This window comes from Pteropus medius, unplaced genomic scaffold, assembly GCF_902729225.1.
Source record: "Pteropus medius unplaced genomic scaffold, Ma_sr-lr_union100, whole genome shotgun sequence".
Lineage (NCBI taxonomy): Eukaryota > Metazoa > Chordata > Mammalia > Chiroptera > Pteropodidae > Pteropus > Pteropus medius.
The window spans coordinates 12,001,121-12,026,263 of NW_024349797.1; positions in this window are offsets into that span (position 1 = coordinate 12,001,121).

Below are 25,143 nucleotides of genomic sequence, written 5' to 3' on the forward strand. Positions count from 1 at the left end.
ATGAGGACAAGGGGACAAATCGATGTTTCCATCAGAGAGAAACTGCCTTTTAAGTGCAAAACATTTTTCAAAAGCAACTATCAACGCCAGCATAAATGACATCACCAGAAGAGGAATTGTTTAACTAAAGGGGATCATTATCTGTTGTGGGGATTTCTTCTCAGTGAACAAGCAATTAGTCTGTCAAAGATGGACTGAGTTGCTAAAATAAATGTCTGAAAGATGCTTACAACTTCTCTCTGTGTTCCTGACAAATGGGAAGATTGGTTTTCATGTAGAAGTGAGATTTGGGCTGTTTTTTTCTTTTCATGAGGAAAAAATAAAAAGACTTTAGAAAGTCTTTCATATCTGACTGATTTGTCTCAGTCTCATTTGCATATTTTAAGCTAATTCTATTCACGTAAATATCCTTCAATTGTTTGCAAGTTTTATTGCAAGATTGTAACGGTTTCACTAATATTTATCTTTGTCCAATGTATGGCAGGTAAGATGCACTGATGAACAGTGAAACGATTATTATATAAAGGAATGTGACCTGTTCTACAACAGAGGCTCAGGCTATTCTTGCCATAAATTTTTAAGTTGATTGCATTAAAGTGATTAAGTTTACCCCTGAACCTATACAGAATGATTGACAGAAGTTAAATGTAGAAAGAGAGTAATTCTGCCTACTCAATTAGAAGTAATGGTTGTCTCCGCTAAATTGAATCTAACCCTGAATGAACTAATCAGATTTCTCTCAGATTAGCAGTTCACTGAGTAAACAGACAAAAGGCTACTTTTAAGATAAATGTTCTTAATATGAACTCTATGACATGGTAAACTTGATCTGTTGCATTCATCCTCACTAAAAACATCACAAATCATCTATGGGCCTTTTAAAAAGAAAAATGAGGAGTTACAGGTTTATTACATCAGAAATAAATTTTTAAATGAGTTTTGTAAAAAAACTTTGGATTAATTTTTCACTATAATGATGTATATATTGAAAAATGGTGTTCTGATATTACAAAGAGGTATGGCAAACGTTTATTTACCTGACACTACAAAATTTTATAACATCGTAAGACTGTTTTCTTAAACTTTAGACTAGTAATAAATGTGCAGCTCCTATAGGCAAATTGACAGGTATTTTTTTTTTCCTCCTTTGAAATTTTTAAGAAAAAATGATATTTTTTCATGAAAATTTAGATTAGCCTTTGTTTTATCTTCTCCAATTATTTCTTCTCTCCCAACCTGGAAAACAAACGTGTGTGTGTGTGTGTGTGTGTGTGTGGACATGCCATATGTATTATTTGGTCTGATTTAAAATTTTTATGTAAAAAGCAGCATATTATAGATCCTGTCTCAGTTCATTTGGGCTGCTATACCAGAATACCATCGAATGAGTGCCTCATAAAACATAAAAATTTATTTCTCACACTTCTGGATACTAGGAAGTCCAAGATCAAGGAGCCAGTAGATGCCATGTCTGATGAGAGATCAATTCCTGGGTCAAAGACAGTAACTTCTTGCTGTGTCCTGACAAGACAGAAGAGACAAAAGAGCTCTCTGGGATTACTTATATAAGACCTTAATTTCATTCACCCTCACGATCTAATCAGTGCTTAAAGCCCCACCTCCTAACACCATCACATACGGGGTTAGGATTCCAACATTCAATTTTGAAGGGACACAAACATTCATTCAGTCTAAACAATATTCTTCTGCAATCTACATTTTTATTTTAATATTATAGTCTTGAAACTCTTAAATTCTCTATACTGATACATTGAGCTGCAATGTACACATTTTAAGTGCTGCACAGGGTTCTAATTTAGAATATGCCATCATTTATTTATCCAGTTCCATATTGATGAACGTTTTAGAGTTTTTTTTTCTCTTTTTAAAAATTTCCCCCTCTCCAAAAAATGTTCCAATAATATCCCCGTACATTCAATCTGATACACGTGTGAGATGTTTTCTCTAGGCCATTGGATGTCAAAATGCAGTCTACACATACCTAGGGACACTGAGATCTTTTGAGGAGTCCACAAGGTCAAAACCTTTCCTTAATCGTACTAAGGCATTATTTATTTTTTTTACTTTCATGCTCTTAGCAGAGTGTAATGGAGTTTTCCAGAGGCTATAGATATATGATAATATCATTATTTTGATGGCTAATAAGTTGTGTGTTCATTTTTTTAAAGATCCTCAGTTTTAATTTCTAATGTGGAAAAATATCAATAGATGAGATTTTAAGACCATATAAGAGGATTTTCATAAACTCAATAATTTTTTAGTGTAAAGTGGTCTTAGGAACAAAACCTTTGAGAATTATTGAGAGGTACATATACTTAGAAATATCAAGGTACAAAAATTTTACAATATCAACAAAGGGTTTGCAAAAGTATTTGTACTATATTTAAATTTATATAACGAATACCCTTTCCCTCCCTCTACATTTGGTGTTATAAGACTGATTAATTTCTGTAGAAACAATAGAAGAAAATAACACCTCAAAATTATTTCTGTCATTTTTTTATTTTTAATTATTAAATATTTCAAAGAAAAACTTAAAATATTGTAACATATATATATCCACTGCTATATTTGATGAAGGTTAACATTTTGTCACATCTTATTTCTTTTGTTAAGAAATTAAAAACTTTTAAAGTGAATAAAAGCACTTTTCTGGAAAAGATGTGCTATCTTCCTCACCTTGTTTTGAAACAATTTAGTAACTTACAAACTGTATATATTCTTGGTTTCATGTTATTTTTTAATTTATATCAATGACACTATATGACACATATTCTTCAGCAACTTGGATTTTTTCCACTTATTGTTTTTATGATACATTCCTATTGATGTAACATTCCTATTGATATTTATTCATTAAAACCAACTCTATAGGTTTCTGTATTTAAAGTATACAGCAGTTTTATTTTTATTTTCTTCTGTTGATGGCTACATTTATTATTACTACCCTTCTCAATATTCTACAATTCAAACCCTCCTAGAATTATAAACAGAATAGTGATATGAGCATAGATACAATTTAACAAGCCGCGTTGTCTCTTAAGTGCAGAACAGATGGAGTAGACCAAGAAAGGATAAAAGGAGGTTACCGCAGTCATTCCCATGAGGTAAGCTTGGATTAGAGTTGTGTGGTGGAGACAACAACAACAACAAGATGAGATCTAGAGGTGGTTAGGAGGTAAAAATCAACGAAATTTGGCATAACGATTTAGGTGTGGTTAGTCAGAAAGAAGGAAATATAATTTAGTAAGTAGGAATTACATGTGTAACAAAATGTAGAAAAAAGCACCTGAAAGACATACAGAACCATAAATTCAATATCTCCCTCAAAATCCATTCCTTTACCAATCAGTTATCTTTCAGAAGCCCATGTTTTATTAGAGCTTCCTACTGTCTTCCAATTCTTTACCACATACATAGTACATATCTCTGTTCCTTCCTATCCTTAAGCTTATCCTTGAATTCAAGCCACTGAGTTCTACTTATTTTTCTCCATCAATGCTTCTGGTCCTTTTTTTTCTTTCCACTTTGTTAGAGATGTGTTGGTTCCCATATGTCTACTCTCCCTTTGAGGTCCAGTTCAAAAGTCTGTTCACTGACTCTTCAGCAAAATGTATTGCATTAATATCTATATTCATATAGCACTCTATTACAGAGCTTACATTTCATTGTGTTCCTTTGTTTTTGTTTTTGCTTTTTTATCTTTTTATTGTTTTCATTAGTTGGAAAATTTCTGTTGATCTATCTTTAACTCTACTGGCATTATAGCTATTCAATAAACATTAACCTACTATTATTATAAGCACAGACTATGTGAGAAACCACTGTTTCAGGCACTTGAGTTACGCTTACACAATACATGAAATATATCTACAATGGAATAAATTCTGGATTCAGAATTGTAGGTCTCCTCTACTCCAGCTTTCTTTTCTCAGACATTTTCTCTCCTTACTTTTTAGTGGCTATGGTTGTCTTGAACTCTGTCTTTTGTTTTTCAAGCCAAAATATGAGTTTTCTAAAGAAGATTTAGCTGTCCTACAAGGCAGAAATCATGAAAAATGTGAAACTCACCAAGGCAATCCCCTCCTCTACACTCAGTCTTTCTCCTTCATCTTTCTGCTCTCTGAAGCCAAGTTTTTGGTTATGTTTTTTAATGTTTATCAGAATTTACAATTGCCTACAGAAGAAACAGTTCAACAGCAGTTACTTGGTTAGTACTTGTATCATGTATATTTTTTTTGTTTTCCCATCTTGAAATAAGAGAAAATATACACATTGGTCTGTGTCCCCATTTCCTGGCACTGGACACTGGAACCATTGTAAATAGGAGTTTTAGGAGAACTTTGCGTTCTAATATTTATTGTCTGACCCTGATTTCTGACAAGAGCTCTTAAAATTCTTGTAAATTTTCTAAGTGACAGGAACAGGAGGAATGTCTTCTATTCTAATATTTGGTCTTTGACACAGGGTAAATGCCTTGGAATTTCCTGGATGATAGGAGTGTCTTTTGCTCTAATGAAGAGACTCTGGGTGAGTTCCTGGATGGCTCCTGGATGGAAGCTGGTCACCAAAAAGACCAAGCCATGATTATTAACATCTTGACATTTTCAGCCCCACTTCCCATTCTCTAGACAAGGGAGAGAGTTAGAAATGGGTTGATAATTGATCATGCCTATGGGATGGAGCCTCCATCAAATTCCAATATCATGGGGTTTGAGGAGCTTCCACGTTGGTGATCACATCCGTATACTGGGAGGATGATGTATCCCAACTCCTGCAGTCAGGACCTTCCCAGACCTCGCCCTATGTATCTCTCCATCTGATGGTTTATCTGTATTCTTCATTATATCTTTTAATAAACTGATAAACATAGTGTTTCCCTGAGTTCTGTGAGCTATTCTAGGAAATAATCGAGTCCAAATGGGAGGAGGTAATGGGAATCTCCAATTTGTAGCCAAGTCAGACAGAAGTTGTGGGTAACCTGGGCACTTACTACTTGCGATTGGCGTCTGAATTGGTGGGTAGTTTCTGGGGACTGAGCCATTAACCTGCAGGAATCTGACTCTGTCTCCAGGTAGTGAGTGTCAGAATTGAGTTAAATTGTAAGACACCCAGCTGGTGTTGCATAATTGCTTGGTGAGGGGGAAAAAAATTAAAACCCACACATCATCTCTATCTCAAATTATAATCTTCTCGAAGGAAAATATTCTGGTATTATTTATTTTTGTTCCCTCTAATAGTATCTGAAAAAAAATATAAACAGTAGAAAATTCCTTATAAAATTATATCCACATGATAGAGACTTAACAAATCCTTTCAATTCTTCAAGGATGAGAAAGTTGTAGTGCTATTTTTTCCACTAGTTAAAAATATGAATTTTATATCATTACAATATACTTCACCCTCTCCACTAACCCTTTGAAAAATATAGCTGTTAGATTATTTCCAGTAGCTTTTAAACTAAAATATTAGCAATTAAACACTCATTTAGAAAGTTATATGTGTAGAAACATATATACAACAATGGGCTAAAAAATATAGAATAATATCTGGAAAAAATATTGCTGCAAAGCAGGAACAATAAAGATATTACATTAAACACTTAAAATAGAAATGTTGAGAACTTGATAAAAGTTTTAGAATAAATAGGAATTGATTCCCACTGATCTCCCTTCACTATCAGGGCCAAATTGTCCTCAAACACCCTGAAATGTTCCTGAAGTCTCCATACTGTTCATACTTGAATTAAAAATAGACAATGTGAATTTCTTAGAACATCTCCTTTTACATAAACTCTCAATAGATAAACATGGTATTTTGAATTCCCATACCGTTTCTTCAAAGAATTTCCTTGAAAAGACTTCCAGATGTGGGCAGGAAGAGGATTGTTTGCAAACAACAGTAGGCAGCTGGATCTCCTAGACACTTATCTCAAGGATAGCATACATAATAAATGCTCTTAAAAGAAATTACATGCTACAGAAAGTGCGTTTCTTATGTTTTCTGAGACTCCAAAATCTGTTATTTCTGCTACAACTTAAAGCATAATGATGGTACCCTTGAAAGATGAGTTTGGCATTATTAAAATCTATTAACAAAGATTAAAAATCAGAGGTGAATCAAAAAAAATCTTCTATTCCACAAGCATTTATTGAGCACCAATTATGGTTCAGAAAAAAATAGTCATTTGAATTATTATATACTCATAACAAAAGTATAGCTGATGGGTTATGAACACACCTAAAAAGGACATATTCTAGTCTACCTTATTCACAATCTTATGAATTCTCTTTTTCCAAACATATAAATACCACTTTTTCTAATTTATTATTTCTACTTACCTATTTCTAATTTATTTCTAATTTACTATTTCTACTTTGGGCATTAGCCCATCTTTCTCAACACTAACCCACTTTTTGAGTCATTTCTCTTCCTCTTTCCCCAAATGTGTGAAACAATTTCTTATTAGTAATATGATTTTTTCTCAGATTTTCTCCTTCATTTTTAAATTAATTTCTACTTATCACATTATTTTTTTCTCCAAGTAGCCCATTTTTTTTCTAAATTCTATCTTACACTTCTCTCTGAGGCCCCAAAACAAGTGTATGCAGCAAAAATTACATAGCGTTAGAACTCCATCAGATTAAACTCCATTTTTATTCTATTACTAAGGTCTTTAGTCTACACAACAAATATTAAATTCAAAGGAAAGAGTTCTAAAGTGCAAATCTAGCATGATAAAATAGTCACAGTTAAATGCAAACTAAACTGTGTAATCACATTTCTATAAATGGTGGGATAAATTCCTCTCTGCCATATCCTATCCCACTCACTTCTTTCAGAGAGAAAATATAAATCAAAATAATTTAATTGAGGCCAGATCCATTTCCTGGGTAAAAGAGAGAGAAGGCATTAAAAATTATGCGGCAGAGTAATTTATAGAAGTACTAATTTCTATTGTTATAGAAAACTTAATGAATTTTTTTTAATTATCTCTTTTCCCTTCCTTAGCTGAAAGAACAGCCAACCCTTTGTGTTTAAAGATCAAGTTTCTTCATAACAGCTTCTCTTTTAAGGCATTAGGCTGCAACACCTTTTTTTAGGTCAGAAGTGAGACTTCTGCTCAATTTAGAACAGAGAAGCGACTCCGTATGGAGAACGATGGTTTCCCAAAGACAGGAAGGATCATACCTTTGGGTGGAGAGGTCCTTCAACCAGTGCCGATTTATATACTATTTGAGAAGCGAGCTCCAGGAGATTAAATTTTTAGTGCTACAAGTTGGGAGCCTTTATCAAAACCTTTATATCCAAAGTTGGCAGCCTTCCCCATTCCTCCCCGCCAAAAATGAAGCCAAATGATTTTAACAGACAATGATGTCTATGGGTCAGGTGCACTAAGCGAAGCAGCCACAGGTGTTAGAAGACCAAAGACCCTTCTCAAAATCGTTGGACTCGTTTGCCTAAACTAAAGATGGTACCCAAATTAATTTGATTTAGTTTTGTCTGTTTTTTAACATGACATTTTCTTTTCCTATGTCTTATAGAGAGAAAGTGTAAAGAAAATTTGGAGTGTGATGCTATCAGCTACAAGTGAAATAGTAAAGAACCACAGGCACACAAGACATCTATGGGGAGCCACTCTTTCTAATGACATGGCCAAAGCCCTGCTCTTGGGGCAACTATGATTTTTTTTCCTCAAAATGAGGTTAGACTGTAGAAGATATGATTAGTGGTTATCTACTGATTGTTTATGGCTTCAAAGCAAATTTTTTCAAAGCCTCTGATGCTCATCTGAGGATTCACCTTGACCAAGATGCTTCTCTCAGCTTGACTAAATGTTAGCCACATTTCTTTCTAACTACAGAACTTTGATCTCCATTTTCTGAGATCATTTACGTTAGAATACTTTCTACTGTAAATTCTTATTTGCCCCTTTAAGATATAAATCTTTTGCCTACCTCCTGCCAGTTTTACAACCCAGGAATGTTTTTCCAAAGGCCTTGGGAACCATCTTTTTGAATTATAATCATTTCAGTTGTCAAGAATGGTAGAACCCCTGTCTCCCACTCTGAGGTAGGGCAGGAGTCTACCTATCTAATTGGCTCATTTATAAATGCCAATTAGCAAACACAGATGGCCTAATCATGACCAACCTCCCTCTTAACGCCCCCCAGTACTTTTCCATTAGCTCACCCCAGTGCTTAAAAACCCTCCTGCCCTTAGTTTTAGTGGGATTGAATTCAATCTCTCTCTTCTATTGCAACAGTCTTGAATAAAGTCTCCCTTGTCTGTTTAACTCTGTTTGGTAATTTTTTTTTTTTCTTTGACAACTCCTTTCACTTTCAGTTCACATGGCCTGGGGTGAACCAATTCAAAGGGGGCTGAGAAATAGAGAAAAAGACAGCAGGTCCTGGTAATATTATTGAAGCCCTTTCATCAAGCCGGAAATGAGCAGCCGAAGCAAGAACTACTCCTGGACTTTTCTAGTGAAAGCCAATCTATTTCCTTTTTTTTTGAATCCAGTTAGGACTGAGAGGCTTTGTGTTGGCTTCATTTCGTTTTGTTTTTTACTTTACATTTGCCACACAAAGCATCCAAGTTGTCATAATTGGTCAACTAGTGAAATAACCTGCAGAGGTATAGTTTTTACCTGTAGGGAGATTGAATAAAACCTTGCACCAAAACTTCAACGTGATCCATGTTTATGTGACCATAGCCTGTCCTCTGCCATCACCCCATCTAACCTCTCTAGTTCCTATAAGATCAGACAGAAGAAACATTAATTCCATCTGGCTGATGCCCAGTCCACTTCTCAAGACCAAATGACCCTAGAGGCAACCAGAGTGAAATCTCTTCCTGAGGTAGGGCAAGGAGTTTTCCTACAAAGGAGAATTAAGCGTCAGTCTATCAGTCTTGAAGAACAGGGTGCTTGAAGTGGGCGTGTTAATGAGAGGGCAGGAGGATCTTTCAAATGTCTTTCTCATAGGACCCTCAGATTTTAATGTCTTCTCATGTGACATTCAAAAAAAAAAATAGAAAAAGAAAAAAAGCAAAGGCTATGCTCTTCTTGTGTGATTGCACTAACTCTGTAGTAAGAAAATTTACGTAACTCGTGCAGCTTCCACAATCTGGCATGTTCATTTCTAGAACTCAGAGGGAGGTGGGGTGGCTATTTTTCTTCATTGTTCCTGGGTGGAGAAGGGAGGGTGAGACCATGAACATGTCTAAAGGCTATGGTCTCTACTATTAAAATTGTTTATGGCAATCAGCCAATAAGAATTTGGAGAACGTCGAAAGATTTGTGATCTTATGCAGTGTCCTGGAGAGGCCACAGACAAGCGTAATAATAAAACAAAACCTCCTGGTTTCCCCCTATGGGGTAAGAAATGGGAGATGTGGAGAGGGGCTCCACCTCAGTCCTGAATGACACATAAAGGACAGTTTGGAGGAGATTCAAGTGAATAAACACAGGGGAAAAAAAATCTCGCTGTTTATAACTTTCTTGATAAGATGGATAATTTTGTTCTATATTGTCCTCATGCAACTAACAGATGTCTTCTAAACACAAAGAAAATGGAGAATTTAGTTAGTCATCTGATTTTGCCTGAGGTTTCATAGTATCCTATTTAAATGGTAATTTATAAGTCAAGCAATACCCTACTTTCTTGCATCCTATAAAAACAAGTTTAACACACTCTAATTTAATTACCCCTATTTCTGGTGATGTTCTCTAGGTCTTTAAATGCACTGTAAAAAATTTTTTTCAGATTAAAAAAAAACAATAAATGGTATATGAAAAAATAAAAACCCTGCCCCACTCCGCCCCCCTTCAAAAAAGTACCTCCTTCGGTTCCTTTAAAGATAGATTTAAATTAGGAAATAGCAAAACATATCACTGAAATTTAAAATTAAAAAAGCAGGCCTAAGAATGCTCATATTTAATTATGTCTCCACATAATTAAGTGTGGCAATCTGGTGATAAAACCTTTAAGTAATGACTCATAAAGAGATAAAAATGGAGCATGTGTTTAATCAGTTCACAGCCTTCCTCAGAAGCTGGCATCGCTCAGGTGCTAATGAGACACCTGTTGCTGGGGACACCAGAGAGAGTGTGTGAATCAGTCAGTAAAGAAAGACAGGGACTCTGTTGCTGAACGCAGGTGGCTTTGCCAAGATGACTGTCAGGAGGCTTAATCTCTGAGAAGTCATTTAAATAAAAGCATACACTCAATTCTGCATATTTTTAAATAGGAAAAAAAAGAAAAGAAGAAATAAAAAGCATTCTTTTTTCCATTTCAACGATAAATTGTGGAACAATCTTTTAATTTTTAGATCATAATGCATTTAAGTCTTCAATGGCTAATAGTATAAAATTTCACTGCTTTTCATGCAGTTGTACTATGTGCATTAGGAAAATTATATTGTGTATTCATGTTTAACTTCCGTCTGCAATTTTAAGGAGTTATTCATTTTATCATCAAGAATGAATAGGGAGTTATTTGCACGTGGTATAATAGAAAAATAAACTCGCATTCTGGTCTTTGTGCATGGATTGGGCTTTTTTTCTGGCGAGGATGTCTGTCATCTCACACGTTAAGAGATATGACTATGGACATTTCTTCCATCCCAGCAAGGAGAAATGGGGCATTAATATCTGGGTTCCTATGGAACCTTAACAGTGTATTAGAATTTGACAAGCCTAATGGCCCAATGATGAAAAATGAAGACAAGACTCACTCCTGAAAGGTGAAGGGTACAATTGCCAGTACTTTAGTCCCTATGGGGCTTTACAGTTGTCACAGAACAACCTCTTTCACTCTAACAATTATTCTCCATGGTCTATTCAACCTTTGGCTATAAGCAAAAACCACCACCAAGGAGCTATTGGCACTGAGTTTAAATAAACACATGCTATATTAAAACCAGCTTTAACAACATCCCAGAAGGATGCCTTGCTATTTCTGGAAATGGAAATTGCTCACGGGTTCATAGAGTATCAGAACTTTTGGAAGATTGAAGTTAGAGTAAAAGATATAGGCATTTATTAAATATATGCAGAGGAAAAAAAAGAAATTCAAGAGTGGTTAATAATCTATTTTGAGACAAGACAAATATGGGGAAATATTTAAAAGGAAGCGTAGTGGTTGAAAGATTACACAGGCTAGATACAAATCAGAGCAGTGATGATACCAGTGAGAATTCCACTTGGAGCATGAGAATTTGGTAAGCACAATCTGGCATGTGTCACATCTCAGCATGAGGAGCTCAAGTAACTTCAACAAAGAAACTCCACTCTCACCCCCACCCCCCAAAAATGCAAGGAGAAATCTCTTTCAGGTTGGAAAATGAATTATTATTTGATAGATTAACTACAATCAATAAATCTACCAATTACTCAACCTACTATTTAATTTTGATTCTCTAGGTGTACATTGCTTTATGAAAATATTTTAAATGTCATTAAGCAGTTTACATAAATTTTTTTTAGAAAGACATTATTTGTGCAAAGTAACATCCATCTAGATAGAAATCTTAAGTGTTATTTATATTTATATTGTTTTATTACTCATAAGTTTACAATAACATTATAGTTTTGCATTACTTGTATTTTTATGACAATAGATTTGATTTCTACAATGGAATTCCATGAATTGCCCTTAGCAACTGACTGCTTTTTGCCAATGACATCTTAAGTGAAGCAGTAATATGTATGTAAAATAGTAATATCTGAAACAGGAAATCGTAGCAGAGCTTCATTGTGGAAAGCCTGGAGAAAAAGGTAAAACAAACAAACAAACAAACAAATATATTAAGGGTAGAGGAAGCAGAAAAGGATGGAGTACCTGGTGCGTTAGTTTATAAATAAATCCTGCCTCTTTTCAGGAGGTTTACTCTAAATTTTAACTCTGAAATTGCATAGAATTGAGAATTCTGGAATCAAGAAAATAAATAGAATCAATAATTTGATTTTAAAAGAATAGTTATATTTGCGAGTGACTGTCAAATTTGAGTAACTTCATCAGGGTCGTTTTCGGCTGGCAGCTGGGCTTTGGTTGCTGAATGCTGACCTGCCTTTGCCAGAAGTTAGTTGGCTCTCATGAGAAGCCATCACATGCCATGTGCCAGTGCCACTCATTGCAAATGCTGTTTATTGGTAGAATGCCGCTTCTGGTATAAAGGGCATCTGTGGAAAGAGGGGTCCTTTAAAGATGGAATGCTCTTCTTTGGGATGTTTTGGGAGCAGAGGAGGGTGGTTGTTGAAAATAACTGCTTCTGCCACATTTATTTTTTCACTGCATCTCAGATTTTCACTTTACGGGTTATAATTTATACTTTTTCAAAGATTGGTTGCATAAGCTGACATTGTTGTTTCAGTTGCAGATTCTTTCTCTTGAGAGGTAAAATGTATATTTTAATGGTCCTTTTGGCTACAGTCAAAAAAATAAGGTTTTGTCCCCTTTCACATTAAAAATTTGCACTTTTACTTTACTGTTATATTTTCTTCACATTAGCTGTATTGTATACTCTTAGCTCAAGTAGTTGCCATAAACTATTGAGTTTCTAAACATAACTAATTGTTTCTATTAGATATATTTGTGACAGATTTTCTACTGTCCCATCTCTTCTCACTTTTTTCCATTGATCACTCATGATTTATATAGATGTAGTAAGAATTTTGTCTTTTCAAAACCAGCACACCAGAAAAACCCAATAACCCCATTTATATTGTACTGAAAACACTATTATGAAAGTCCAAAAACTCTTTCTTCAAGTTTTGTAAAAAGTTTTGAATCTCGCTTCTGACAAATATTGCTATGAAACAAAAAAGGCATGTACCGATATCTCTTGTTATTCCATTATTTTTAAATAAATAATTGATTTATGAACTGTGAATTTCTTGTAGCCAATTAATTCCAAAGTAGTTAATTAAATCTATTATTTACAAGGACTGCAAGCTACACTGTTTATAATTCTGAATTCATCTATTTCAATTGATGTAAATAATTATAAAATAGCCCTCATTTGGATCCTCTAGTAATTATTCTGGAGTCACCTGTAGATAGTTGGCTCCTACTCAGATTTTAGATTTATTTGTGAATTCTTAGGGAAATAGAGCCAAGGAAAGGGACACATCATTATTATTTTTATTATTTGTGTCTTTCGAGTTCCTTTTTTTGTCTTTAATCTATTAAAGACGAAAATGCTAATATTGTCACTGATCAATAATTGAGACTATATCTCCATCATTTTATGTAATTCTTTTATAATTCAAAGCACTTTTTAATCACGCTTACTTTTTGAATGGCTTGGCCTTTTTTTTTTGGTAAGTTATAGATGAAAATCATTGTTCAGTATTATAGCTTTGATAAAATAAGTTCCTCTTCTTTAAGAAGCCTCCTTCATAAAATTAAGTGCTTAATCATATTTTGGCTATTTTACATTTAAACAGCAAACTGAAGAACTGATTTAGAATTTCATTTGGTATGTGAATGGATTTCTTCTCTCTAAACACTACAAGACAATCACTCAGCTATCATTACCCTGAGCCTTGTGACCAGGCTTCCATTTGTAGTCAACCTACCACATGGTTAGAGTTCTCTATGAGAGTGTTTGATTAACCATATTAAAGCATTGCCTACATGTTAGACCAAGTTAGTTAATGCATTTTAGTCATGCTTACAATCATTGCTATTCAACTGAAAAGGTTGTCTTCTATTCTTTATTAATAACTATAATAATGTGTGTTACAAACTTTAAATTCTACTATTATTTAAGGTATAAAATAAGGATGTATTTGAGACTGTATATGTATTATGTATGTATATATATATATATATATATAAATGTTATGTGTAGATTTACTAGCATTTTGAAATTAGAAGATGGCTAATTCATTTTTACTAATGAAGTAACCTTTAATGTTGTAAATTTTCTGGGAATGCAGCTGCTCACTGGCCAAGAGATGACTGAGATACATTTTTATGACTCTAGATAATGATTTAATATGCAGAGATTTCTTACCCTTAGTATCTATGTGAGGTTGAGGAAAGAATAGAAAATTGTGTTTTATAGGTGTTTGCCTGGTGTGTGACTTCATACATGATACATATAAAGATGGGAGGATTAAGAAAATCACCACAGAATTGAATGTTGACAGAGGTTCTTGCTTAAGGTATTATATTTTACTTAAAATTTTTTATATATTTTCAAAAGTAATTTTGGAAAATAGAAGATTCGATTCATTATTGGTTCTCAATTAGCATGAGTATGTACAAGCATTAACATTGAATTTGAAATATCAACCACTATTTAAAAAATTAATGAAAAGAGGAAGAGGCATTCCTGGCTGAGAAAAAAAACCATGAAGGTAAGAAAGGGTTTGTGTGTTGAGGAATAGTGAATAATTGCCTATTACTATGTATGAAGAATGGGGAAAGTTGTGAAGGAAGATAAAATTGGAAAAGCAGGTAAATTTAGTTCAAATCCCTGAGCACTTTTTATTTTCATACTATGAGCATTCTTGTGTCTCGTTTCCATACTCAGTATCACTGAGAAAGAAAATAGCTTCTTTCAGGTATTAGAGAAAGAACAGTGTGTACAGTAAAAAAGTTTGAAAGGGTAAGAGACAAAAACCCTTAACTGTACTTGTGACTGTTTTGCTCCCTTATTTTAATCACCTTTCCTCCATTGTCACTCTCTCCTTATTTTTCCCTTTTACATTTCTTCTTACCAAGTGAAAAAAAAAAAAAAGATTACTTATATTTGTACCCATTGAAACTCCTTATCTACGCAATCAAGTATTTGTATAAAACTGGGTCTGAAGAAAAATTGGAAGATGAGAAAGAGAGAGAGGGCATTGATCAAATTTATCACTTCAGGGACGCTTCTCTTAAATCTTCTCTCCTTCCCAGCTCTCTCACTCTCCACCAGGCCCTCTCATTCTTCATCACAGTCTCCTCAGTTTGCTCCCTCAAACCTAGCTAACAAATCTTTTATCTACCCTCCCTTCTCCTAGCTTGCTGCCACTTAGGCCAACTTAACTTATATCTTGATAACCCTCAACTTCCCCTCCATCAGCCCTGCTCCTTTATATGCCTATTCTCCATTTCTCTATCATAAAAGTCCAGAAACTTCTCTAGCCAGAATCAGACTATCATTAAAGGGCTGGGAAGTTGAGGAGAAAAAATATTCTATAGCTATAGGCTTCAGGAGGAGGAGCACTGAGAACATTTATACTCGAATTAGGTTTAATATTATGGTTGTTTAGTTAAAAGAAATCTCTTATTTCCCCCAAGACTTATTTCTTCCATTATGACTCTCCTTTTTCTGCTTGAAATAACATGAGTCTGGCAAAATCTGATATTTGCCTTTTGCCAAGACACTGAAGGGTTAGGATAGACTTAATGAAAAAAGACAAAAAAAAAAAATACGCTGAGTTACAAAACTGTCTGTGTTGTTGTATTTGTTATGTTTAATGTGTGGAGGGATTCTTGGTGAGTTTAAAAAAAAAAACAGAATTACTCAAACTGGTGTTAATATGAGCATCTGTATCCATGATTTTGATATTTCTCGTAAGCTGAGAAAAGTTGGGCCTTATGAGTAATTGAATGAGCGTCTAGAGACTTATATAGATGATGGCTTCATAAAGTGGTTTGGATGATGACTCAGGTGGAATGCTGCCTCCAATTTGGGGCCCATTATGGCTTAGGGGCAATGATAATGTGCACATAAAAGCTACAGATTGGTCCAGAATGGGTACTATAAAGAGGGCTTTTCCTAATCATGTCACCGTTTTGTGTCTGCTGGCTTGGATTAGAGCCTAGATGTTCAAAGGCAAGACTATAAATGGAAAATATTGAAAAGTATGTCATCATAAGTCAGAGTGATCTTTAAAAAATGATAATGAGACCATCCCAATTTCCCAATGTAGTAATTTTCAATGGCTTCCTAGGTATTTAAGAAAATATCCTTCAACTTCTGTCTCCCTCTTCAGGACCATCTCCTCTGGGTCTCTCTTCACCTACCAGATCCTCGCAGCCTTCTTTTTTGGTCCTGATAGCTGCCAGCTTATTGCTATTTTATGAGCCTGCACTGCATTCCCTGTATCTGGAATGTTCTCTCAAATGAACTTCCCACGGGGGATTGGTTTTCTCATTAGGATCTCAGCTATTTTTATCATCGGCTTAGCACTGAACATTGTCAAGCAGCCTATTTCTTTTTTCATTTTTAACATCGAGCAGTTTTTTATTTGTTGGTTTCTCTCCCTCCCTCTCTCATACACACATCACACACATACACACATCCCCACACACACCACACACACACACACACACACACACACACATGAATCTATCTCTTTTTCCCATCCCTGAATCTATCTTATTCATGATCTAAAAGTAGAAACAGTCTTCCAGGAATACATGTCCTTTCCTTCATTTTTGAATGAGTCTGGGAGTACGAAAACTGATCAAACACGACATTTTAATATTTTTTTTTAACGTGCTTTAAACTTGAGGACTCCTGAGCAACATAGTTTGCTCTCGTTCTCTCTGGAACACTGCAACAAAGCTGTGCCAACAAATAAATTCCCTGGACAGGCCCTGACATTTCTTCCTAAACCACTGTTGTCTCAGCGTGTCAAAAGCACACTGCACAGATGCCCTGACTTAAAATAGGCAGAGTGAGGGGCGGATTCAGCCCTGGGAACTTCATCCAGAGGTGGTTTAGTCCTTACATGTGCCTGCAGGTGTTTTGTTAGGTGTTTTGTTAGGTGTTTCTTCTAATCTCTGTGATAACTAGGACAGCTCATTTTCCCCCACTGAGGGAGCATCTGGCTATTTGTCTAAGAGAAGATGCTAAGGAAATTAGTGTCTGATTCCATTTTAAATCTTCTTTCATCTAAGTTTTCAGGAAAGGCAGGTATATGAGCAGAGTGAAACAGAGTTGAGAATCAAATTTAGAATAAAAATCATGAACATAGCAGGATAAAACGCAGTTTGATATTATGACTAATTTTTATTTTGTTCCATTAATAAATATGTGCTATATAATATGCTATAGATTTGGTAAAAATTTAGTATGAAATACACACATAATATGTATTTAAATTTTAATTGATAAAATTACTACCCAAAAATTTTAGTAAAAGATAAAAAGATCATTTTAATTTTACCCGCTGACTCATCATTTCTTAACAGTTTGGTATTTTTTTCCTACCAGTATCTTTAATTCAGCTACTTAAAAAATAACTATATATTCCAAATATCTTTTTGTATTTTACTCTTTTCATTTAGTATTAAATATGCTTTACCTTCTCATACTTATCTCCCATCCAAGTACTAACTAGGCCTGACTCTGCTTAGCTTCTGATATCAGGCACGTTCAGAGTGGTATGGCTGTAGACTAATTTTTGTAAAAGAGATTTACTGTCACTTTTGAAAACTTTAATATTTTGTCAAGTAAGTTAATTTGTTCAATCATTTCCTTATTGACGTTATTGCCTGATATCTAAGTTGTTTTCAACTTTTCATTGATCAATTTCTTTATTAAACTTTATGATTACCATTTAAATTTAGATGTGTAAGAAATAGTAACCCTAAGAGGATATATTCATATATTGCTATTCATTTATTTGGTTTCAAATTCTGTGAAAGTGATAGTCCTTAAAATTTGAGTAGTGGCCACTTTACTATCAAAACATATATAAAAATGAACTGATGTTAAAATGTCATTATACAGAAGTATATATACAGGGAAAAAAGGCAATTTTGAAATATTACTATTCTCACTCCTTCAGAAATATAAAAAGATTTGCTTTGTAAGTCTCTCCTTATGTTTAAGAGATCTTGAGAAATCTGATAAATCATACCTTCAAATATGTTTTTGGTTAAAGAAGACAAAATGATCCATGGATCAAAGTATTTCTAAGTGTTTACCTCACCCTAAGAACAAAAAGTGTTACAGTGTGGTGACTTTCAGTTGACAGTGTTTTCTTAATTGAGCTCATTTTGAACATTTTATGAGTTTCACTGAAGAAAAATCTAGAATTTCAGGGTCTCCAGAAATACTGGAATCTGAAGCAATATTAGATATATGTTTTCCCTTTGTAATAGTATCCTGGAGCTAAGTGGAGGCATTCCTTTAGGATGCTGGGTTGCCATGGTCTCCATCATCACATGTTTCCGTTCTGCTCTCCATTAAGTTGAAGACCAGTGATAACCTCCAGGGTCCCAATATTACAAAGGATGAAACTGAGGCACAGGGAAGTTAATGACCTGACTGGTCAAATGATCAGTCCTTGGCTGAACCAAGAGATTTCAAATTTAAAAATCTCCCAATTTCAATATTTATCGATTTAAAACTTGATTACTCATGCATACAATTCATTATTCCAAATGTGTGTTTGTTGGGCTTTCACTATGTGTCAGGCCTTGTTCTAGGTGTTACAGGGGCAACAGTAAACAAGACAGGACTCCCTGATCTCTTGAAGCTTATATTTTAGGGTCCAATGAGTGGACACCAAAGAGGAAACAAATGCACAAGTAACCATTTCTGAAGAGGGTGACGTGCTCCAGGGAGGTGACGAACTATCACCTCCCTCCTCCCAGGAAAGGTTAGCCAAATGTAGTAGAAAGGAGGGCAGGACATGTCTAGAAGGTAAGGCTGAGAAGAAGGAAAGCTGATGATGGTGTTTTGAGATAAAGGATTCATCTCAGTCCTTTGGTTCAAAGAAAAGGGGTAGTTTGGTATCAAAGAGAAAGGAAGATGGAAGCAGGATGGCTAGAAGCCTTGTTAGTAAGACAGGTTTGCACAGTTCTTTTGTTTGCTTTCTTGCTGCCCTGATTGGTAGTAAGTTATACGATTGTCCATCTCTTTCCCAATTTGCAGTCTCTAAGAGTGTGGCTTCTTTTAGAAGTTTGCCAATCACAGTGTTATTAGAAATGGTATTTCAACAGTTTGACATTGTTATGAGAAGTGATATTCAGAAATCCAATGAAATAGTCAATAAAATGAGGCTCTACAACCAAACAACTTGGTCAGATGAAAGGAAAACAAATTGAACAATTATAGATAAGAGCTGCCAAAACTAATACATGCTGTTAGAAATAAAGATAGTTGGTACTTTTACTTTGAGCTTCTGGGTGCTGGTAATGATTTATTTTTTGATATGGGTGCTACTTCTATAGGTGTATTCAGTTTGCAAAAAAAAATAAATTCTCAAGCTATGCAGGTAAAATATTGGCTTTTTTTAATATGTGGCCTATTCTTTGATAAAAAATTTTAAGCAATAAATGAAAGAAAAACTGGCAAATAAGCAATGTAAACATTACTGGTATAAAAACTTTTTAAGAAACAGAATCTTTTCAATACTTTACAGAAGCCCTAAAAGAATAGGTAGACTTTATAAGTGGAGGCATAGAGAGTGCATACCCAGAGGAAGGTGACAGCATGACCACAGAGGTAAAGCACAGACCAAATACATAGATCAAGAAAGACTGATTGTGCTTACCTCTAGCTCTCCTAGCCCAGAGCCTACAGAGGTACCTCATCTGGGATTTGTGTGGCAGGTGAGTTGCGAGCAATCTCAAATCCGTTATGGTTGGCCTTTAATTTTGCTGCAACTGCTGTTTTCTTCTTCTTCTTCTTCTTCTTCTTCTTCTTCTTCTTCTTCTTCTTCTTCTTCTTCTTCTTCTTCTTCTTCTTCTTCTTCTTCTTCTTCTTCTTCTTCTCCTCCTCCTTCTCCCTCCTCCTCCTCCTCCTCCTCCTCCTCTCCCTCCTCCTCCCCTCCCCTCCTCCTCCCTCCTTCCTCCTCCCTCCTCCCTTCTTCTCCCTCCTCCTCCTCCTTCTTCTTCTTCTCCTCCTTCTTCTTCTTCTCCCTTCTTCTTCTTCTTCTCCTCCTTCTCCCTCCTCCTCCTCCCTCCCTCCTCCTCCCTCCCTCCTCCTCCTCCTCACCCTCCTCCTCCCTCCCTCCTCACTCCTCCTCCTCCCTCCTCCTCCTTCTTTCTTCTTCTTCTTCTTCTTCTTCTTCTTCCTTCTTCTTCTTCTTCTAACTTCCTCCTATTCTTTGCATCCTTGTGCCTTAGAACAGCAGTACTCAAGCCTCAAGCTTGAGCATGCCTCAAAGTCACCAGGAAGACTCATTAAAACATAGGAGGACTCGTTAAAACATAGACTTACACAGAACTTCTCATTTAGCCTGGAGTGGGATCTGAGAATATGCATTTCTAACAAATCGTAGGTGGTATTGAAGCTGCAGATTTGGGGACCACATTTTGAGAACCACTGCCTAGAAAAATATTCTTGACCTTTTTATCTAGCTGAACCTTATCTTTGTGACCCAAAAGAGAATTGAATTTCCAGATTGCAAGGTACCTCAGAGATTAGTTATTCTAGCCTCAACAAAGTTTTGATCATCTGGTCTATAGCGACATAGCTTCCTTCTTGTTTCCTTTTATTTAATTCTTACTTATCCCTCAAAGCCTATTTCAAATTGCATAAGGCTTCTACAGTTAAAAAAGATGTTAGTGATCTTCTCCCTCTGAATGTATGGAGCACTTAGCATAGATGATACACAAATAACATCGATCATCTGGCCTTTTTATTATTTGTATACCCTTCTTCTGTCCAGCTAATTGGAGATCCGATTCACACACAAACACAACCCCCTACTTTCAAACACACACATGCAAGTTTTGATGATTTTTATTTGTATGTCTACCAGGTGCCAGTTACATGGTTAATCACATAGTTTATGATGCTTTATTTTGCACAGTAATCCTTGATAACATTTTGCCTTTACGTTGCTCCCACTGCTGGCAGATTGAGTTTTATATAATAGGTGTTAAATACCAGAGGACAGAGACTGTTTTCTGTTTATGTTAAATTTCCAGAACCTAACACAGAGCCTGATGTATATTTTATGCTTGAAATAAATTATTTATTGAACAAATGAGTGATGTAGGGACCATTTTTGCCATAAAAATACTGAATATATAATATACCTCTAAATGTAAAATTTGTAGGTGATATTGGACTAGTGCTAATATAAATAAGAATTTAGTTAAATAATTTTTCTATTCAAATCAAATCATATAATGCTACTGAGAATACATACACCTACAGCTCAGCCAAAAATCATTGTTCTTTTTTTCCAAAATCCAACTACCACTTTATGTTAAGACCAGATTTAATCCTTATGTAAGTTTCTGGTTTGAATCACATAATTCTCCCACCTATCCTCCCTCAGACATTTTATCTTTTAGAACTGTATTTTTTGAGTGCTTTACACGAGAAATAAAATCAAAAATAACTCTCTTGCTTTGGTGCATAAATGCATCACTTCCAGTGGATGTGACAGCGGTTTGTTGACAGTATGAAGATAGAACTAGTAAGAGCAGCTTCCAGATGCCACATAGGATAAAATAACACACAAAGCAATAGGATGGCCTTTACTTTTAGTTTGTGTCCTGAGTGCTCTTCTCGTTTTCTCTTTTTATTATCTGTAACACCTGCCCTATGATTTAGTGCTAACATCAGATAACCTAGCTATCAAACTGCTTTAGCAGATTAGCATTAATTAATTTGATGAGCAAAATATTTATTGAATGTCTAATATGTGCTAGGCACTATCCTATGTGCTGAGATACAGTACTGAAAAAAAAACAAACAAACAGACAGAGCCTTGCCATCATGAAGCTTGTATTCCAGTGAAGGAGCGAACAGACCGTTTAACACACATATATAAATAAATACATCGATGAGTTAATGTCAGGTAATGGCATATACTATGGAGAAAAAAATAATCTTGTGACAGAGAATGTTGGCTCGAGCTACATTTGATCCTAGAAGTAAATGTAGAGAAAAACTCTACCATGCAAGATACAGGAAAGACCATTCTAGGCAAAGGAAAAGCACAAACATAAAATTACCAATGAAACCCATGAGAGTTCACAGGTTTTCTACTCTAACATTGTTGAATTTCTAAGAAATCGCTTTAACACCAAAAGAGAAAAAAAGATAAAAAATAATTGCTTCATGGAGAAAATAATGGAGGTGCTAAAATAGTTCAGACCTGTAACAAGTTATTTTTCTTGAAAGAATTCCAATAATGAAGGTGTTTCTTAATATTTAAGCATAGTCGTCATTCAAAATATTTACCAGTAGATCAGAATGGACTTGATCAGGGATGCTGCTTGGAAGTTAGCTCTAGGAACATTATTATACAACATAAACATCAGTAAGTAAATACAGCACGGACTGGGAATAGCTCTGCAAAAGAATAATAGCCTTTCTTACCTTATAGCATCAGAGCTATATTATCAGCATCATAATGTTTATATTTCCCTGTCATTTGTATCATTCTTTGCTATAGAGCAGGTGTCCTCAACCCCTGGACTGTGGCCTGTTAGGAACCAGTCCACATAGCAGGAAGTGAGCAGCGAGTGAACAAAGTTTCCCCTGTATTTGCAGCTGCTCCCCAGAGCTAGCATCACCACCTCAGCTCCATCAGCAAACATGAGGTTTGTCTTGACTTCTGGTGAAGACGCCTTCACTATTACAGACAACTGAGAATCAACAGAGGTTGCTTCTGTGGTTACAATCATTCCTATTTTCTTAAAACTAGAAGCAATTTTCCATAACTTTCACCTCCCTGGATGTTGTAAGCATCTAATTAATCTATAATATACCATCATTTGTAAACACTTCATAATTTCAGCGATGATAAAAGTGCATTCTAGAAATGATGAACTGCAATGTCAAGAGGAATTTCTGTTTTGTATGAAATCCTGACTGACACTATGTCCTAACATTATGTATAGCTCTGAGTTTCAAGATGAGCCTTTTACTTCTTCATGTCCTTAGGATCAGCCCTGCTTCAGAATAATTGTTTCCACAGTGATTATTGAGTGAATACATAAATGAATTCTCTCCCTCATGCCACACAAAATAGACTCCCCCATATGCAAACACACAGAGAGAATCACAAAAATCCCATGATTGCTCACATCATTACATCATCTACTGTGTTTCTGTTGTTAGTTTTCCTGGAACGTTATATAAGCAAAATAAAGTAAATGGACATCTCAGAAAAAAAAAGAAAATGAAAGATGGCTCATAATATTTAATTATCCCACCGTGGCCTACTTTGTCGATAAATTAACAACCTACTTAGCAAGTGTATCGTGTGTATTTTGTTTGGGTAAGTTCCCAGTAGTATAACTTCTCTTGTGTTAAAACTCTATTCTCAATTACATAAATGGTGAACTTTTTTTAACTACCATTTTCAAATATATTAGCCTATGTCAATCTATGACATTTACCTTCTCTGCATTTGATAATGACATTCTTGGCTTCCTTGAACTTGCTCCTCCTTCATTCCCCTAAGGCTATGACACTGAACTTCTTCCAACTTCTCTCATGATAACTTCCCAATTAGTTCCCCAAGTTTCTTTCTCTTCTTTTTTTTTTTTTAAGGTATCATATACATTTCAGCTTTCTTAGTCCCCTAGCAAAAGAGGAACAGTTCTCGACTTGAATTTCTGCCAAGTCTAGTGAAGTCTCCCAACTCGCTGATTTTAAGCAATTAAAGAGAGATGTAAATATCCACAGCTGCCAATCAATTGATTTTTCTACATTCTGGTATATTTTGCAGATTTGATGGGTGCAGTTTTCTTTTCCCCACAGACCACAGCTGCAAATTTGCAACTTTTGAATTTCTGTTCATTTGCCATTTGAAAATTTTGTATGGAAAAATTACAACTTTTTGTGCTGAAAAAAATGTCAGCATTCCCGATAAGTACCATATAACACAAGTATAGTACAGGAATAAGACCAATGATTTAGTTGATAAGAGCAGATTCCAAAGGACTTTAAAACATCTCCCCCACCCCCAATTGTTTCTCACCTCTGATACCTGCATAAATCAGTTTGGCTATAAAACTGGGAGTGCCCAAAGCGATAAAATTTTAGTGTCATAGAAAAAGCCTTCTTTCAACATCTATATTCCCTTATGCTTATTCTATATTGCAACTTTATACCCATGCCTACATGTGACTACTTCTACCTATTAATATTTTATAAGTGTTTTTTTTTTTTTCAAACCCTGTGGCCTGAAAAACAAACTTCTATTAATTCTTGCTTGGATAAGGTCATTTATAAACCTTTCCTACTGTGAAAGTATTGTTTTATTAAATAATTTTTGTTCAGCACCCCCAATGTGCCAACGTTTAGAGCAAGATACAGTTCCTGACTCTAATTACTGGTATTTGACTCTGTAATTTGTTTATCTCACAAATACTTTCTTTATTCACCTTTGCATGGTTCACAATCACTCTCTGCTTTCAAATAACATGATTTGGGGTTGCAGTGATTGCCTTTAGAAGGAGAAAGGGGTTAAAGGATCTTTGATAGTTCTTTAACATTCTTTAGCTAGCAAGGAAGACGAAAGAGAAGCGGTCCCTGGGGGAAAAGGAAAAAGGCAAGGTTATTAGCAATGTTTAGTTTATTCAAATATTGTTGAACAGCTAAGACATGCAGCTAAAAAAGAGGTTTCAAGCTGTAAAACACATCAGAGATCCGTAATTAAATCTAATCCACTAGCAGAAACTCAAACAACAAATTCTGTCTATTCCTAAAAAGCAGCCACTGTCCTCCCATTCCATTCAGTCATAATGCCTTAATGCGGAAAATACCATTCCGACAGAAAAAGATAGAAGTCTTATTAAAAGAAGCAATGTAGTTAATGAGACTTTCAGCACCCTCTTTACTGCGTATGAGGGAGGCAGATGCCTAGGGATTGGTGGTAGATGTGTCCTCATTTGCCTACTTCTAGGTCCATAATCAAAACCCTGTAGGAAAGAGGTGCCTGTGACTAGAAAATACCTTTGGGTAGAGAACCAAGGGAAGAGATAAGTGGCCTTATCAGCAAAACAACCACATAAGCAGTCATCCTGACGGAGCAACTGGCAATAATCAGGCAAAACAACACATTTCCAAGAAACAGAAGACGTCAGAATAATGAGCATCAGGACAGAAAATGAGGCCAGCCCTGATAACACCACCCAGAGCAGAAGCAATAACAGAGCACGGAAGCAGTCATTAACCTTGATGATTGTGGAGAGA